The 18,268-nt window shown below is 40.8% G+C and overlaps 1 protein-coding gene across 5 annotated transcripts in view; it reads right to left on the bottom strand.

Annotated features, from left to right (window-relative positions):
* Positions 1–18,221, bottom strand: part of ANKRD12 (ankyrin repeat domain 12) — a 66,416-nt gene extending 48,195 nt beyond the window's left edge. The window contains exons 1-3 of one of the 5 annotated variants that reach the window (XM_075744455.1): positions 17,943–18,081; positions 16,953–17,140; positions 16,563–16,762 (exon numbers count right to left, since the gene is read on the bottom strand). The gene's annotated coding sequence lies outside the window, so the exon portion shown is untranslated. Of the gene's footprint in view, positions 1–16,562; positions 16,763–16,952; positions 17,141–17,942 lie in introns of all 5 variants that reach the window. The other 4 variants (XM_075744454.1, XM_075744456.1, XM_075744453.1 and 1 more) reach the window with 4 other exon arrangements.
* Between the last annotated feature and the right edge of the window lie 47 nt (positions 18,222–18,268).

Below are 18,268 nucleotides of genomic sequence, written 5' to 3'. Positions count from 1 at the left end.
CCTGAATTTTTTGTATTTTTTTAACATCAACCACAAAGAAGAGCTTAATTAGAAGCTGTCTCACATACAATAACCTGAATCTTGTCTCCACTATGATAGAGGATACCGTATCGTCAGATTCCTACTGTTCTACTCTTACCCAAGACAAAAGAAACATTAGTGCACTCCCTTCATTTATGTAGTACCAATAAGATTTATGCAGCCCTGATATGGAGAGCAATTGTTCATTTTTAATGGCCAAAGCACTCTGTTATTTGCCTTCTCTTTTTATTCACTTTTCGCAACAGTTGCAGGAAGAAAAAAAAAGTTTATTGGTGCAATGGAGAGTACTCTAGAATGAGTTTCCTGTAATTTATAAAAACATTTCTTAAACCTAAAAGAAGCAATGACTTAGTATCTTCACAGACAACGACTATTGTGCTGATTGCACCATACGTAGAGTATTACCACAGCAGCAAGTTTAAAAAGAAAACACAAGTCATAAACCTGCTTTTGCTCAGTTAGCCTCAATTCCCATTGTATATATCATCATGATTACAACTACTTTAAAACAGATCAATATGTGAAAGTTATTCAGCAGTATTTCCATTACGTGTTTTATGTGCCAGGTTGCTATTCACAATCCCTGTGTGAAACACTTTTCAGACAGACATACATGCTTCAAATATTTCAGAAAAAAATACTTTTCATAAAAAGTAGATTTTTTTATTTCATAAGATATCACCATGGTCCAGAAATATAAGCAAACTATTCAACGCATGATCACATAGTACATATTACAATAAAATTCTGACCTGAAGAAGTGATTTTACTGACATTTTAACTTTATTTCTGTTTGCCTGCAGTTCAGTGCTATTTCAACTCGTGTTCTGAACACAGTCAACAAACATTTGCATTCAAAGTGAAAATGTAGACCTTTAGCAGGTTCTTCCAGGGAAACCTAGATTTGTCTGCTCTGAGTTTCCTTCAGGGCTGTTTCTTAATACAATTACTGGTTTATCAGGCAGCCTTGATGGCACATTTCAAATCACCAGAACCCTAAATTAAAAGTTAAACTCTTTACATTCAAATTATTCTCCTCTGTCACAACAAGCAGCGCCATCACTTTTCATCTGACAAACTGGCACAGCTGTGCTTTTTCTCTAACACACTGATCTATTTCATGCTTTTCAATAAATCACTGAATCCTACTAAAGACACTTCTCTGCATATAACAAAATCAGATACTCTGATTTTATGTTTGTTTGGACATCTTTCCTGCACATTAATCATAGCATGGTTTGGGTTGGAAGGGACCTCAAAGACCATCTAGTTCCAACCTCCTTGCCATGGGCAGGGACACCCTCCACTAGACCAGGTTGCCCAAAGCCCCGTCCAACCTGGCCTTGAACACTTCCAGGGAGCCAGGGGCAGCCACAGCTTCTCTGGGCAACCTCTTCCAGTGCCTCACCACCCTCACAGTAAAGAATTTCTTCCTAATATCTAATCTAAATCTACCCTCCTTCACCTTAAGGCCATTACCCCGCATCCTATCACTCCATGCCCTTGTAAACAGTCCCTCACCAGCCTTCCTGCAGGCCCCTTCAGGTACTGGAAGGCTGCTATAAGGTCTCCCTGGAGCCTTCTCTTCTCCAGGCTGAACAACCCCAACTCTCTCAGCCTGTCCTCATAGGAGGGGTGCTCCAGCACATTCATTATCAATTATAAATGTCCTATTATTTAAAATACTGTTAAACTTTTCTCCCAATCATTTTTCACCTAAAGGAACTAAAAAATTCTGTTTTCTCCTTAAAGCAACAAAGCTAAGCATTTTGACAGATCTACAGGTAGTGATACAAAAAGCTAGGATTATTTCATTAAAAAACCACCCAAAAAACCGAACAAAAAAACCCACTAACCACCAGAATTTGATATAACTAGCTACAGAAAATTAGGCATATAATAAATCTCTAATACTAACAAGTTACTGCATTAATTGGTATAAGCTTACATCTAGCACTAATGAAAGGGCATGCCTTCACCTATGTAAAAAAAATAGAATTCATGCAGTACTCCAACAGCACCACTGTTGTTCAATCTCTTTATAGGAGTTTTTGCTTTCAGCTCACTCCCCCAAGAAACTGAGGCCCCTGTGTTTGCGTTATATGCATATGTGTGATTCACCAATGACTTTCAAGCCTGTGGATGGATTTTCTTTAAACTTGACAGCAGAGAAAAGTTTTCAAATATATTAAGCACTCACAAATTTCATGGAAAAAGGTGATTGGTGGATAATAACAACAACAACCACCTGTCACTGTTTTCCCAAAGGGAAAGTTTCAATATAAGCTTCATGTCATATTACATGTAATAGAACTCAAGATAAGATGGCCTTTATAAACCACTTTCCTGCTTTTCCCCTAGCCATAGGGGAAAGTTTCAGTTGCAACCTGCATGTTACCACAGTCAAGCAACCATAAGACACAAATCTGTAAGAAATTAAGCATCACTAGTTCTAGTGCTCACTGAACTACTTGTTTCCTTTCTGGTTGTGCTGGTTTTCACTGGGGTAGAGTTAATTTTCTTCATAGGAGCTACTATGGGGCTACGCTTTGGGTTTGTGCTGAAAACAGTGTTGATAACACAGGGATGTTTTCATTACTGCTGAGCAGTGCTTACACAGAGCCTTTTCTGCTTCTCACACCACCCCACCAGCAAGTAGGCTGGGGGTGCACAAGAACTTGGGAGCAGACACAGCCAGGACAGCAGAGCCCAACTGACCAAAGGCACATTCCATACCATATAGATTCAAAGAATGGTTTGGGTTGGAAGGGACCTCAAAGATCATCTAGTTCCAAGCCCTCTGCCATGGGCAGGCACACCCTCCACTAGACTAGATTGCCCAAAGCCTCATCCAACCTGGCCTTAAACAATTTCAGGGATGATGTCATGCTCAGCATATAAAGCTGGGGGAAGAAGAAGGAAGGGAGGGACATTTGGAGTGATGGTGTTTATCCTCCCAAGTAACCTGTGGGGGCTTACACATGATGGAGCCCTGCTTTCCTGGAGATGGCTGAACATCTGCCTGCCCACAGGGAGTGGTGAATTAATTCCTTGTTTCACTTTGCTTGCATGTGTGTGTGGCTTTTGCTTTACCTATTAAATTGTTTTTATCCCAACCCACAAGTTTTCTCACTTTCACTCTTTCAGTTCTCTCCCCCATCCCACGGGGGGGGGAGTGATCGAGCAGCCGCATGGTGCTTAGCTGCCTGCTGGGGTTAAACTGCAACACTCCTTTTTGGCACCCAACGTGGGGCTCAAAGGGTTTGCAATTACAATGCATGCTTACCTTCTTATTCCTACATGTCTTCCCCATAACACATACAGCAGAGTTACACGATGTTTAGGGAAGGTTTTCTTTGGTAGCCCTGTTGTACAGTTGATCTTGAAGGTTAGCTGACGGCTATTATAGCAAATCAATGGGGCACAAGACTGAAATTCTACGAGAATATTAGTAGTAGATGGGTTAATTACCAAGATAGTACATTTACCCTTGAGCTCTAGAATGCATTTGCATTTAAAAAGCAGGGAATCTAGCATAAGGCAATCTTCTCAACTACCTCTATTCTTCTATATTTCCCATATCTTATTTCATCTGCAGAAGAAAAAAAAGGAAGAAAAATATCCCTCTCTTCCAATAGGGCTTTACTCCAGACCAGGAAACAGTGAACTGACTGTACAAAATTTCTGCTATAAATATTTGACAGGAGTGCTTCAGAATGTTTTGCTAAAATTAAGCTTATGAAAATGACAGCTAAGGCTACATCTACATTAACAAGAAGTACAGACTTATCAAGAGTGGATCTGTAGAGTGGAACAGCTGGTAAGAAAAATTCAGGATTTACACTAGTCATGTTTAGCAGTTTTGCTCTGGACTAGTTGTAGTGCAGTCCCATGCGCTAAACACACATAAAAGGTTGGGGCACATTCAGCACATTCCTGAACACATCCCTCGGCTTAAAACCGGAGGAATCAAGCCCTGAAGCCACTGCATAGAGCAAACTAAACTACAGTGAGGAGGGATAAGGATAGTTTGAATCGGGAATACACCTTTAGAGTGACTAAGACACTGATGTCGATTTCCTCTTAGCGATCTCTTCCCTTCCATCCTCAAGAATTTGTCTGCTCCTAGTTTATTTAGAAATGACTGGTATGATCTAGATCGCAAAGCTATTAAAAGTCTACTATGGAAAGGGAAAAAAAAGTTGGTGGATGAGTATAAAAGAGAGATGGCTAAGAACAGCTGAACTGACGGAAAGGCAGGCAAAAGCCAGCGTTACATATTCTGTTCAGAGAAGGCCAGCTGGCCACCCGTACGTACATCCTGGGTAATTCAGAAGTACGTAGGTAGCTCCCACCTAGCCATGACAAATGTTACCTGTATTCTGATAGAAGTGTCAAAGGCATCTGAGGTTAACGCACTGGGAAAAAGGGAATGGGTATAGTATAAAGGCCCAAAATCCACAGGGCTTTTTTAATACTGTAAGGAGCAGAGTTTAAGCAAAGAGATGTTAGCAACAAGATGTTCATTTAACTAAATTTAACACTCTTCGGGTTCCTTTTTCTTCTTATCAGGAAAGTGCAAATGACTAAAGTATTTTATTTCACAATAAAAACATCTTTCAAACAACTTAGAGAAGTGATTTCTTTCCAAAAACGAGGTTAAACTCCAGCATTAATAGTGCTACATGAAACGTTGTGATGGGAGATGCAGCAGGACTGTCAATGTTTTTCTTCTTACAGAACTCAGTGCTTCTACACAGATAGTTACTCAACCATAACCTACTGCTATACAATGAAACAGCTCCCGGTCAGACTGCAATGCATGTGTTATCAGATCAGCATCTACCTGTTCACCTACAGCATCCAGTAAGAAAAAAGGGCTCAAGATAGAATGAAAGATTATTTGGGATATTTTGGTTAGAGGTTGGGGACATGCTAAGAGACACGAGACCAGGAATCTGGGACTGTGGGGAAAGAAACCATTCAGGTAGAACATGCAGTAGGAGGGTAGTAAAGTCCAGTAGTACAGAGCTGGGCCTTTCTGGTTTGGGAATTTAAACGCCACATGTATGAAAAGAACATCTATATTTTTACCTGATATTTCCCCCACAGAAGTATGCCTGCGAGGAGTAAAGCTTCAGATTAGCTAAAAGAGAGAATGTGACTGATGAGAAAGCAGCAGAGAGAAAAACTTGACAGGACAGGTAAGAAGGGATTGCACTTGAGAGGAAAGCACAGAGGATTCCATGATCAACACACAAGAATTTTTTTCCCCAGAACATGGAACACAAACCAAAATTCTTTAGTCTGGGCATTCCTGTGGCCCTGTAAAAAAAAAAAAAAAAAAAAGCACAAGCATTCCATCTCCTTTTGGTTTTAACAGAGAACGACATGTTTACTACTATGGTCAGTTTTGCCATTACCTCTTTGGACTGACAAACTTGTAGAAACGAAGTCTTAAACACTGCTGGTATTTCATGAGAATGTCAAAATGATAATAAAGGATGGGACATTGCCCATGGCATGCACTCAAAAATCTCATTAGAACATTATACAAAATACTGTTCTGAAATTTCAAAATTTCAGAGTTACTGTAGCCACAAAAATATTAGTCTTTGTACCAAGGTCGTCTTTGCAGAGGACTATATAAACACAGCTATTCTATAATCATTGCAGCAGTTTATTTGATCTTTACAACGAAAAAAATGAAGGGGCTATTAAAGGCTTCATTTAAGAAAATAGTTTGACGTTTCTTGTGCAGAGTCCTATGAAAACAGTGTTACATGGATCCCAAAAAAAAGACTTCCTCCCAGTCATTTAGCAACGAGGGTGCTGCTGGAGTCCAGCATCCATATTACTGCTAAGCCATATTACTGAACAACTTAACTCCCAGGGTACTAAAGTTAAAGTTGAGTAGGTATGAGATCTATAAAGTAAAACTTTTTTTTTTTTCCCCCAAAAAAAGCTGATAATACATTAGACACATGCAGCTATAATGGACTAAACACATACTGCAGTACATCCCTACTGGCAAGCCTGCCTGCTGCTGCAGGCTAGAAGCATATTGTCCTTTACAATCTTAAAGGAAAACACATTTTGCATAAGAAAAGATGAAATAAGAGGCTATTTCCGTATGTTATACTATTTAAGACTAAAGTTTTACCATCACCACTTCCTGTATGTGGTGTGCACTAAAATACCATCAAATACAATGAACAGAACAATTTACCAGGCACTTTTTGCTGTGCATGCCATGGTGTCTCATCGTACTTGCAATTCAGTCTCTAGCAGTAACCAGCAAATAAATTGCTAAATGCTACTGGCTTTAGGTAGCACACCAATTTATTATGTCAGAGAGAACGGTGCCTGAATGATACATGCAGTGGCTTTTACAGATGAAAGGTGAAAAGAACTTTTTTTATTTGGAAAATATTCACAGGCTCTTTTCACACATGATTGCAACAGTTCAGTCTGTGCAGACTCCTGTGTCAGAGTTATGATGAAAGAACTAAGCTCCAACACAGTCTCAAACTAACGGTGCCTAAGGCAACAGTCTGTTGCGGTATTAAGTGCAAATGCAGTACCCAGCATGGACATGAGTCACAAATTTGGCAGATTTTACAGCATTCGATGATAAAATATGACAAAACGCTTTTGGTCCAGAAGTGAGGAATTCTTTTTTATTACAATTTTCCTTTAAGATTTGCACAATACTTGAGATGACTTTGTGGCTAGAACACGCAATGCTGAGATCAGGTCTACTCCTTTCTTTAGTATACCTATTGTGCAACCTCAGAAAAAGTACCTTATCCCTCCCCTGCAGCAATTCTCCCTACCAGATTTTATATGATACACTAAAAAGAAAGAAAATAAAACAACAGCCTAACATAAACACACCTTTCAGAAATATATGCCATGAGATAATTTGGATACATGTATCTGATCCTAGCTAATATATGGAATGGACTACTAGACTCACTGTCCTATCAGAGATTATTTGTACATTTAATTTGAAATATTTAGATACTTCAGATCCAAACATAAGGATTGCACAAATCTTTTTGTAATAAGAAAAATAAAATATTTGAACCCCATTTTATAAAGGTGTCCTTGAACAGTGAAATAGGAATGGGCAGTGACTACTCATAATATCCAGAACAGCTTTTAATATACTCTGAAGTACCTACTCATCGCATGCCAGACTACACTACACAGGGCTAGGATGAAGTCCCCTAAAAAAACAGCCAACACAGGCAGCAAGGAAAGATTTTCCAACACTTCAGCTGGAACTTACCACTACTTCCTACCAAAATAAAGAATGTATCTCATAGTCTAGGAATTTCTACTAGGAAGAGCAAAAAATGAGAGGACATACAACTCTTTCCTATGCAGAAAACAAGACTCTTCGCAGGGGTTTTGTTGCACTTGCCTATATAGGACCTTGGGCTCATAGCCAGAACACCTTCCAATCCATATTTTAAGGGCCTGAGTTTACCTGCGCTTGGTTTTAAGTGTCAAGTTCCACCGATTTCACAATACTCTTCAATTTATTTTCTGTGTTAATAGTAGCACCTAGACTTGTCAACTTCTTTCTAACAAATAGACTCTATTAAAGAACATGACTGAATCTGGAGTTTTCTGATTGAGTTTAGTAAGGCTTTTTGGTTTTCCTTTTTTTTTTTTTTTTTTTTAAACTAAACAACCTGCTTACCGAGACCACAAGGACTTCATTGCTTATAGAATTAAAAGAATAAATTGTGGTTGAGGGACGTCTTGAGGTCATTTAAGTCCCTCAGTTATCTAGTCAGACATGTTCAGTTGTCCTTGTACCTTACACAGATCAGGCTGATCTTGAGTGGGGGGGGGGGGGGGGGGGGGTGTGTCGATAAAAACCCCCAACATGGAAAACACAAACCTTCCTATTCTTGACTAACTGTAGGCACCTATAAATCATGCAGCAGAGTTTTATAAGTAGCACACTGCGGAATAAGAAAAGACTTTGGCTCAAAATTTAATTTACAAAATCTTATTCACTGATTGAAAATACCACACCCCAATATGCCTTTGAAATTTGTTGCATGGATTGACTTGAATTTTAAAGGTACTACTGGTTTATAAATTACAGCTAGATCATGCTTTGATAACAGCTGTCCCTGAGCAAGAGATTCCTCCTTTTTCATGTCACAGGTCATCATTAGAAATATACCTGCACTTCTTTCTGTAATGTTTTCTTGCAACTACACTTATAATAAACGTCAACCAAGTAAGGACTGAAACTCCTACTGGAGTAGCAGTGGACATCTCTCACCTCACACACTTTTAACTAAAACTCCAAAATCCCCTGTCAGAATGAAACCAACGCACTGGCACTGATTTGCTTCTGAAAGTAAAAACAAAACAAGACAAAATAAATCAGATTTTTAGGGTAGCTTACAACTCTGATTTTATTTATACTTCCTTGGACATGATCAAGGAATATATTCCTTTGCTGAACATTCCTTTTAAGCTAGTTTAGCCCTTAATGCTCCTGTTGAAATGTTTAAGTAGCACTCAAGATAAAAAGTGGACTTCAACTTTCTGTGATCATTCTTACTACTGGTAAAGGCAATTCTCACAGCAATTGAAGAAAATTGCTTCTGTTGCTGTTTGAAGATTTTTGACAACCTGGTGAAGTTCTAAGGAGCCACTGACCAGAAACAGAAGTAGCAAGTGGCTTCACTTGCTTCCAGAGAAAGAGAATCTGTCACTCACATCATGATTCCCTGCTATTTCAGCTTGCCTTGATTGCTGCCTTCTTAAAGAGAAGGAAATGTCTACAATGCTTTTTTTTTTATTATTTTAAAAAATATCCTAAACAAAAAGAAGGACCTAGCCTAGATAACACCATAGAACCTACTATCTATAAATCAAAACTGGGAATAAGAAGGGCTAAGCTCCCTCCCTTTCACAGACATTAATTTATTTTCAAAATATTGCTGGAAGATGAGAATGCATCATTTCCTTCATTTTACAGATGACAACTTAAGTTCACAGAAAATAAACAAAGTCAGAGTTTGGCCAATTTGCCATATCCATTATACATTACAGAGTTTATTTTACATTAGATAGTACTTTATACTTGGCTGGACCATAGCTACTAGTGACTTTCAGTTTCAACTTCTGCAAGCAACTCCTCTCCCTACCACTGCAGAAGCAAAAAGGTGTAACAGTCTCAAAGCAGTTATCCACAAGTGAGGAAACATTTGGAAAACGCTCATAAAAAGCCTGTATCTTACAGGAATTCCAAAACAGACTGAAAATTGTAATTTTCAGGGTCAGTACTCAATTTTCTTCAACACGGGACCCTCTTTTCTGTTCCTAGCAACCTCCTCCTAAGTAGAGAGCTTATTTCAACTTCTGCAATAGGACTCCTCTTGGAGCAGTATCCTGAACTGCACAATTGTAATTTATCCTAGAGATCCATCCTGTTCATTATGTAAAGTGGAGTACCAACCAAAAGCCATCAACTCGTGATCCCCATTCTCCTATCTGCAGAAGGGCAAGTGAGCAGTGCTACTCTAATATATGGCAGACAGTATTTCTGCAGAACATAAGGTTAGTGACATTGTAGTATACAGCAAGAAGGTGTGCAAAATACAGACAAGAAGAACTTGTTTCACTTGTGCAACACAGTCCCATTACCTTCCTGTACTTTCTCTAAAGTTTCCAGTCTCAAATAGACTCTGAGATCCTCCCACTGCAACTGTCACTTCACACATCAAGATTATGAAAAAATAAAAGTAGCTTGTTGATATTGAACTTCTAAACTCATACAGAATTACTGAAAAAACATAAAACCTATAATTTTGTTAAAATATCCTTGCAGGTGCTATGCCAACAATCTCGTCTTGCTTGGCATATAAGAGCTTAAAAATTATTAATAGAACATGACAGAAGAAACAAAACAATCCAGCTATCTATAAATGACCTTTAATGTTCTTCCACATAGATAACTGAACATGGAAGAACTAAAGAAAATGAGTGTGCTAGGCTCTATGTCTACTTAACACCTCACAACAGTATACTAAATATTAGAGTCCAAGAATCCAAAAGGTGTCATTTTCAAAGGACAACACACTCTTAAAGAATCGGTGAGATTCATGGACCCAAAACCTGGGTAATCCATCTACATCAAGCCCATCCAAAAAAAGACACCAAGAGACTGCCTCCAAAGACCCTGTAAGGTACTGAGAAAAGGTATGAAACAAAAGAAGTATGGAGGGGATGAATTATTCCCAGCTGACTCTTGAACATCTCCTAGGTCACTGAACTCCTTCCTGACTTAACAAAAAAACCCCAACCAAGCAAAAAAAAAAAAAACCAAACAAACAACCACACACCCCAAAAAAACCCCACACCAAACAAAATGCTATGGGAATTAATTTGTTTAGATAATGTCTTTAGGGTGAAAAATAATGTTGACAAACATTGCCTAAACTGACAGGGTTCCACAACCCTGAAAACAGGCGAGTGGGGAAGATGGTGCTTTACAAAAGGGATCCCAAAAGAAGATTTCATATAAACAGACAGCTGAAACGGGAAGCCTTGAATGAAAAGGTATCAGAAGGAAACAAAAAGTAAGATCAAATACTATGATTTCTTCACTTTCAGTTTTGAACAGAAACAGTTTGTGAACTGGCAGAACATAAACCAGATGACATTTTTAATCACAGAATGGTTAGGATTTATTTAAAAGCACAAAATCCTCCCTGATTCCGAGAGACTTGTGTTGAAACTTCTTTTTATGCTTATAGGTACACATCCCCTGCCCCAAACTGGGAGGGACAAGATCTAAGAAATGTACATTTAAGAACAGGGTTAACTCCTGGCATTAACCACCAAAAGAAACAAAAAAAAAAGCATTCCCTCTCCCCAAAACGGTGATAAACCTACTATCCAGAAGTCAGACACTGACTCCCATTTCACTTGGGCAGGAACAGCTTCCACAGTGACAAGGGACATCATTCCTTCTGAACTACATACACCATTTCTAAATCATTCCTCCATGTCAGCCAGTCAAGAACTGCAACCGGTGCCAGAATTCAAGATGAATCTGAAGGATGTTTGTCAGTACAGTCTTATTCTCAAGTGCATTTCTCTACTTTCAGATTAACCTTTTGTCTTTTCATGAAAGCTACTAGCGTTATTGCTTTAGCATACGTCTGGCTGTTCTGCAAGGAGGTACTAGAAAGAAACAGAATGATGAGGAATACAAATACAACTGTTTGAAATCATCATTTTTATACTTGAAAGGAATTCCGCAAGATCAAAAATATCATAAGTTTCTTTTCAGATGTTATCAATATTCAAATGATAATTTCTGAAGAAATGCTCTTACTAATATTTATGCTTTAGTTACTTTCCATATTCTGCCTTCGGCAGTAGAAAACAAGGTCGTTTCACTTTCAGTTTCTCACTCACAAGCTTACTCTGACTTGCAGGCACTGGAAGAGACTTTTTTCAACTAAGTTCCAGTACAAACAACGTAGAAGACATTCATGTATTTGTCTTTTCTTTCTTAAAAAAAATAAAAATCAGAAACTACATTTTTAATTAGTACAAAGAAGCCTTATTTATGTAACCAGTTAGTGATTAAAATTAAAAAAAATAAAAAAACAAACTTCATTAAGAATCTGTATAGCAGAACTTAGTAGAATGCACCACAGCTTTACAAGACTACCACACACAGGCAGTACAAGAAGAATGCATCCTTTGACTATTAAAAATGAAATTAGTCAATAAAGACACATTACCTACAACAGCTGAAAAACTTTTCTATTCCACATTTGAAAGAAAAAAAGTTTGACAGTTTTTACATTTATCAAGCCTTCAGCGATGGGTTTTGCATGGAATCCCAACAGACTAACTAAAATCAGAACTATGTAAGATTTTGGGGTGAATTCTAGCTTCAGCTGGTCATGCCTATAAGCGATCTGCTGTAGTTGACCCTGCTCTGAGCAGGGGGTGGACTAGATGACCTCCAGAGGTGACTTCTAATCTCAACTAGTCTACGATTCTGTTCCATGAATTAAAAATGCAGATGTTCTTCACCTCAGCGGCAGCATGTCTACTGGCAGTTCTCTCCTCCTGCTGACACATTCAGCATAATAAAAGATTTAAGTCTTCTGTATTCTTCAGCAACTTATGCCATGTAGTCAGGACAGCATTTATTCCAACAAAGACTTACACAGGCGGCTGAAAGAACCTGCGTGGCTTGTGAGTATTAATGTCATACTCAAGTTAAATCATATCATTAAGACCGCTGCATAGAATACAAACAACATATTCCTACTGAGGCACGTACCTAGCTGTCAAAGTAAATATTTATATGGAAAACAACCTCACCTCTTTACTCTGAGAATCACACAACACAAGCTTGCAGAGTGCCTGAAGGGATCTCCCTTTATTCTGGACAGCCTCTCAAAATAAAGGAGTTTCTTTCCCAGAATAGGTTTCCTTTTTATAGGATCAAGAGTCACGCTTGCCCAAGAACTCTGGCTCTCAGGAGTCAAAGACTCCTGATTGCAAAATCCATTAGTCCTCCCTTTTAATCTACAAGTCTAAAAAACTTGTATGTTCACAGGTGCTTCCTCTTGAGTCTTTTTTAGGATGAACTATGGGTTCAAAGGAAGCACCTGCACAGATGTTTAGCATAATATGATACTCCCATTAACCTAAATGGAGAAGTGGAGTTGTAAGCTTCAGTTTTGATCTACTGGTTATTCCTTAAAGATGTAACTAAGTAGATCTTTGTCAGCTAAGGAAGACTATTCCATTAGTGTAGTGCCTACCAAAGAAAAACCTCTAGAAACCTTCTAAAGATCTCCAAGGCATGATATTTCAAATCTACTCTATACATTATTAATAGACACTCATTAGTTTCTATTTAAATCTTCGTAAGTTAATGATAATTTGTCAACCTAAAAACCAAGAAAACCCATAACCTAGCTACAGCACTGCCAGAAGGAACATAACCTAAAAACATGCCAAGGTCCTTCATGGGCTAAAAGCACATGAACTGCCAACACCGACTCACAGCCCTTCAACTTTAGCAGGATTCACCACAGGTAAAATAGTGTGCTCAAGTGCTACTGTTCATGAATAAAACATAAAATAGTACATGCAGGGGAAAAAAAAGCAAGCTTCTGACTAGGCTTACATACAGGTCCCCAACAGGATAACTGAGGTTTTTGTCCTGGCTAAATGGTGAAGACATGCAAAATATTCAACGGTCTTTATTGCCACCTCTTGGCCATCACCACATATCACAAAAGTAACAGAACAAAATCATATGCCAGTTCCTTTATGGAAATAATTTTTTCTTTAGTGGAAAAGAGATAGTGAGGTGACAGATGGAGTGAAACAGAGAATAACCCGAATACTGTTTGCATACAAATATAACTATGTAGAGCTGTAAAACTACAGTGAGTACTGCAATTTACCTTCATTAACGTTTTATTATGTCATCTAGAGAACTGAAGGGACTGGAAAGCAAAGTACCAGTTATTTTCAAGACAAAGACAATATTTTTTTTATTATTTAAAAAAGGTAATATGGTTGTCAAGAGACCTGCCCCTTCTTGAAGTCAGAAGATGAATGGATTAGCATTGCTCACTCTAGAAAGAGAACATCACTAAATAATCTTTCCATTTTCCCTTTATCAGTAAACTAGTAGTAAGAATTCAGATTAGTAGGTTGCAGAACAGTGTAGAGCACCACAGCAAGCTCATTTTTCTCTGTTAGCATTCTTTGTTGCACACAAACTTGAAGCGAACATAAACAAGAGGAAGGTATTTCCCCAAACCGGCTAAGGAAGCTATCTATCAGAGCTTGAAAGATTTGAAGAGCCAGCCACCTATTAAATAGGACTAACACAAAAGGCTTTGAAAGAGAAGGGAAAACTATAGGAAATGTCTTCACGTAAGTAAGCTCATTTCTGCTGCCATGAAGCAATGGAACCTTCTAAGATTTCTACCACAACAATACTCCTGGAAAAGTGTTATTTGGTTTCTGTTGCATTTAATACATTCTGAAGCTCAGAGAGGGGGAAAAAGTGCTTTCTTCCTCTGATGTTTTCCAGCCTCATGAATGCAAGGCACAGAACAAGAAGAAAATCGTTCCAATACTGGCAAGTAGAAAGCACATGACAAGAGCAGGGAAGAAAATATCTCAGTGTCTTGCTCGTCAGCTTGCAATTTTAGTTTTTGCCTCTAATATAGATTGTAATTGTGTCTCTAACATTGCTAATGGCTTTTCTTAGCATAAACCAGTGTGAAACCAATCCTCTTGTGACATTATCACTACCCTAGAGCACTCTAAGTAACAGCCATGAAGCTGAGGAGAGTTTGTTTGTTGCTTGCCAAAGATAAAAGCAGATATAAGGATGCTTTGTCAGATCCAAGGAGATAACCCAAAATAAGCCAAGGCAAAGTCACACTCTCAATGGCTTCAAGTCTCTCTTTAAAAGAATATTTAAGTTTTATGCAAGGTGGCAATAAAGGTCCTCAACTGCATAGGCAAGATACAAAGTATGGGTCCATAAGCTTATAGAGGAACTTTCTAAGACTTCCTAGGTTCTGGAATAATAATGAACTGGTAAGAAAAAAACTAAAGATGTTAGCAGTGCTCTGACTTCTGTTATTCTGTTAATAAAACTATTCAGTGTCATAACACAAAATGCAAGATAGAGTTTGTCCTAATATTTATTTCATACCATCTGTCACTAGAGTCTAATGATGTAGTTAAAAAAATATAGTCTGATCTGGAGACTAAATGACCAATCAACATTTATACTACTCCATCTGCAATAGAACATGGAAGAGAAGAAGCACCCAACATTCATGCCCAGCCCACCTGTTCATAAGATAAGATCAAATTTGTCAAAAGTAAGTTGGTCTGAGTGTGCATATTAGCAGTGTCATAGCAGGTTAATCATTACGTATTTTTGTGATCAATAGTTTTTTTCCAGTTTTAAAGAGGACCAACTGCGCTAGTCTTCCAGACAATTTCATCAGCCTAAAGTCATCTAAACATGGTAAATCAGTTCAATGAATATAATTTCTTTTCATATATCTCTATACCAAATATTAAGAAGTTCTAGCTCAGCTGTTTCTCAGTGCCAATATTTCCACTAAAAGTATATCCAGGACTTTTCCATATAGTTAAGTTAAAGCTGCAACAGTTTATGGGGTTTGTAGCAATTTAAACAGACATCCAATGGTGCAAAGAGGCTGCTACTTGAGACTATGATCGATGACCTCTAAGTTAATAAACACAAGTATTCAATTTTCAGTTTGTGCTTTTAATCCTAAGGTAAGTGTTAATATAGTAGTACCCCTGCAAACTAATGCCAAACAAACATTGAAGCTTCATACAAGCACTCAGCCTGCTTATTAAAAGACCTTTTCCTCAAAAAAGTTACCTATTGTGCAAGCCTGCTGGAAGAAACCATAAATGAACTCAAGTTTATTGCACAGAGCTGGCTTTCTTACACAACATCTGTCCTAAGCTTTGCTGTCTGTAGTATTCAGAGTTCACAAATTATTTTGAATAATCCTCTTGGTGGGAGAAAAGCACACAAAGAGATGGCAATGGGAAGGCAGAAATCCTTGTATCTTGAAAGATTGAGCTGTCATCTTTGCAAAAGAGCCAAAAGCTCTCTGCCTCAACTGTCTGTACTCAGTGATTACTAGAGAAAAGCCAGGAAATCAGAAGAGGGACTCACATACCGTACACCAGAAATCTGTCATCACCACAAGAATGCCATAGTCCCTCTGGGTGCTGAAAAAACATTGGCACTACTTAACATTTTAGCTTACAAGACACATACAGGAAAGCAGAAGTATTAAGGGGGTATTAAGGGGCGGGGGGGAAGACACAGATAGTCAATGGGTTTACCATTACCTCCCCAATGAAGTATTCTGCTATACCTCAAAGCCTGCAATTTTATTTGAAAAGACAGTTTCTCAAGCTTGCACAGAAACCTACTAAATTCACGCAGGGTGAGATTAAGGTCCCCAGCTGATCAAGTCACAAGGTTAGCTGGGAGTCTGAGTTTCCATCTAAAGAATGATGTAAAGCGAGTGACACCCAGTATCTGCACAAGCCTCAAATAATAACAACTGGTGAAGTGCCCTGACATCTCACATCATTTTTGAAGATCCATTACTCTGGGGACTATTACCCACTGAACTACAGCAGCGGATTACAGTGGAAGAAGGAAAGAAAGCACAGGATGCTTACTTAGCTTTTTGCAGCTGCACAGCAGCACCTGTGAGTAGCTCATCACATCCCTACCCAGAGTAACTAAGGTACAAGGACAACCAAGCTGCCATCAACTTGCATACTGAAAAACACCCAAACCCTTGCTGCTTCAAAACTAGAGAGCAGAAGTGCCCCCCCATCTCCAAATCATGACATATCAATAACAGTGAATTATTTTATTAAAAGTTAATGATTTCTTATAGACATGATGATCTCACCCTTTCCTAGCGTTCCAAGATTAAACAGTTTTTTCCTGGAACATAAGTATATTTGGACTGTTCCACATCTGTCTGATAGCTTTTTGTTCCTACGAGCATCACAACTTATTCACTTGTCCTCATTACAGAGTTGCCTTATCCCATAAACTATCTTGTAATTCAGAGGTATAAAATTCAGATTTTCCTCCACATCACATGGCCTACAGAAGAAAGGCAAAGAACACAGTGACAGCGTCCAGGCAATTTCCACAAGACCTCTAGCTGATAATACTGATATTAAACTACTCATTTTATTTGGGAGTTTAGATCAAAAAAAAAAAAAAAAAATCTGTTCATTTCTTATCAGCTACCCAATCCTTAAAAAAAAAAAAACCAACAAAACCCCCCCACCTGAGTATTAGGTACCTAGAGAGAATCAGGCTAGAACTAGCACGAAGAACTGTGCAACTGAGCCTGACATTCTCTCATTTCTCGTCCTTCCTTTGTTGCCTGGTGTCACCTGTGCCGTGCGAGTTACTGTGCTCCACCTCCGCGGCGGCTGCCTTGTACCGGCAGACCAGCCAGCTGAACGTATTATTCTGCAAAAGAACCGGGCACCCTTTAGCATTTAACGGAAGACGCCAGAAACGCCTCACCCGCTCGCCCCACGGCTCGATTTGATGAGGACAGTTACCCCGGCTGGGCTGCGCCGCGCGGCACGGCCGAAATCGGCGGAGCAACTCCCGAGGCTGCAGGGAGCTGCCGAAATTCCCGAAACGGAGGCGGGGCGGCGGGGCGTGTGCGTGTGTCTGTGTGTGTGAGCGTGTCCGTGTGTGTGTGTGTGCACACCGCCATGCCGCGCACGGCACCCGCGCCCCGGCCGCCCGTGCAGCCCCCGCCGCCACCTCCTCCCTCCCCGCAGCCCCGGCCCTGCCTCCCGCAGGAACCTCCGCCCCGGTCCCTTGCACCCGCCGCCGCCGTCCCCTGGCCGCAAGCGGGTCCCCTGTCGGACAGCGGGGCAAGGGCTGGGCTCGGCGGGCGAGAGGCGCGGCCGCCAGACGGTGACAGCGGCGGCCATGGCTCCCGCCGCGGCGCTGACAGGCTGACAGCAGAGAGCCGCTGCCCGCCGCCGCCGCGCCTCCCGCCCAGGGCAGCACTGGGACAAGCCCGCCGCCCCGCCGGGGTGGGCGGGTGAGGCGCGGTGCCCGCTGCCCGGGAGAGCAAGGCAGCGGTTACACCCCCCAGGCGGGCACCGGGTGAGGACTCCCCGGACGCCCCGCTGCCCGCCGCTCAGAGACAGGGGGGCGGCACCCCGCGGGCGCGGGCACCGCGACAGCGGGTGGGACCAGGTGTCCCCGCCGCGCACCGGGAAGGGGTGGAGAGGCGCGCTCCGGTCCTTACCTTCTCCCGGGAGCCGGCGGCGGGACGCGTCCTCCTCCCGCCGCTTCTCCTCTCCTCTCTCCGTGGCGGCGCGGCCGCGGGGATCCGACAGAGGAGCGGGTGCCGCCCGCCGCCACCGGCGGTGCCCAGCGGCTCAGGCTGAGCCCCCGCTGCTGTGGCTGTCGGGTTTGAAAACACCCTTCCCCCCGCCCGCTCTCCCCTCCCTCCCTCCCTCCCTCTCACCCTGCGCTGCCGTTGCCGCTGCCCTCCCCCTTCTCCCCCTTCCGCCACCCCCCACCCCCCCCTTCCCCAACGTCGCTGCTGGAGTAGAGCTCCGCGGAGCTCCC

The sequence above is a fragment of the Balearica regulorum genome, chromosome 2 (genome assembly GCF_011004875.1).
Source record: "Balearica regulorum gibbericeps isolate bBalReg1 chromosome 2, bBalReg1.pri, whole genome shotgun sequence".
Taxonomy (NCBI): domain Eukaryota; kingdom Metazoa; phylum Chordata; class Aves; order Gruiformes; family Gruidae; genus Balearica; species Balearica regulorum.
Note: the sequence above shows the minus strand (reverse complement) of the source record. Positions and strands in the feature narration are given on the sequence as shown.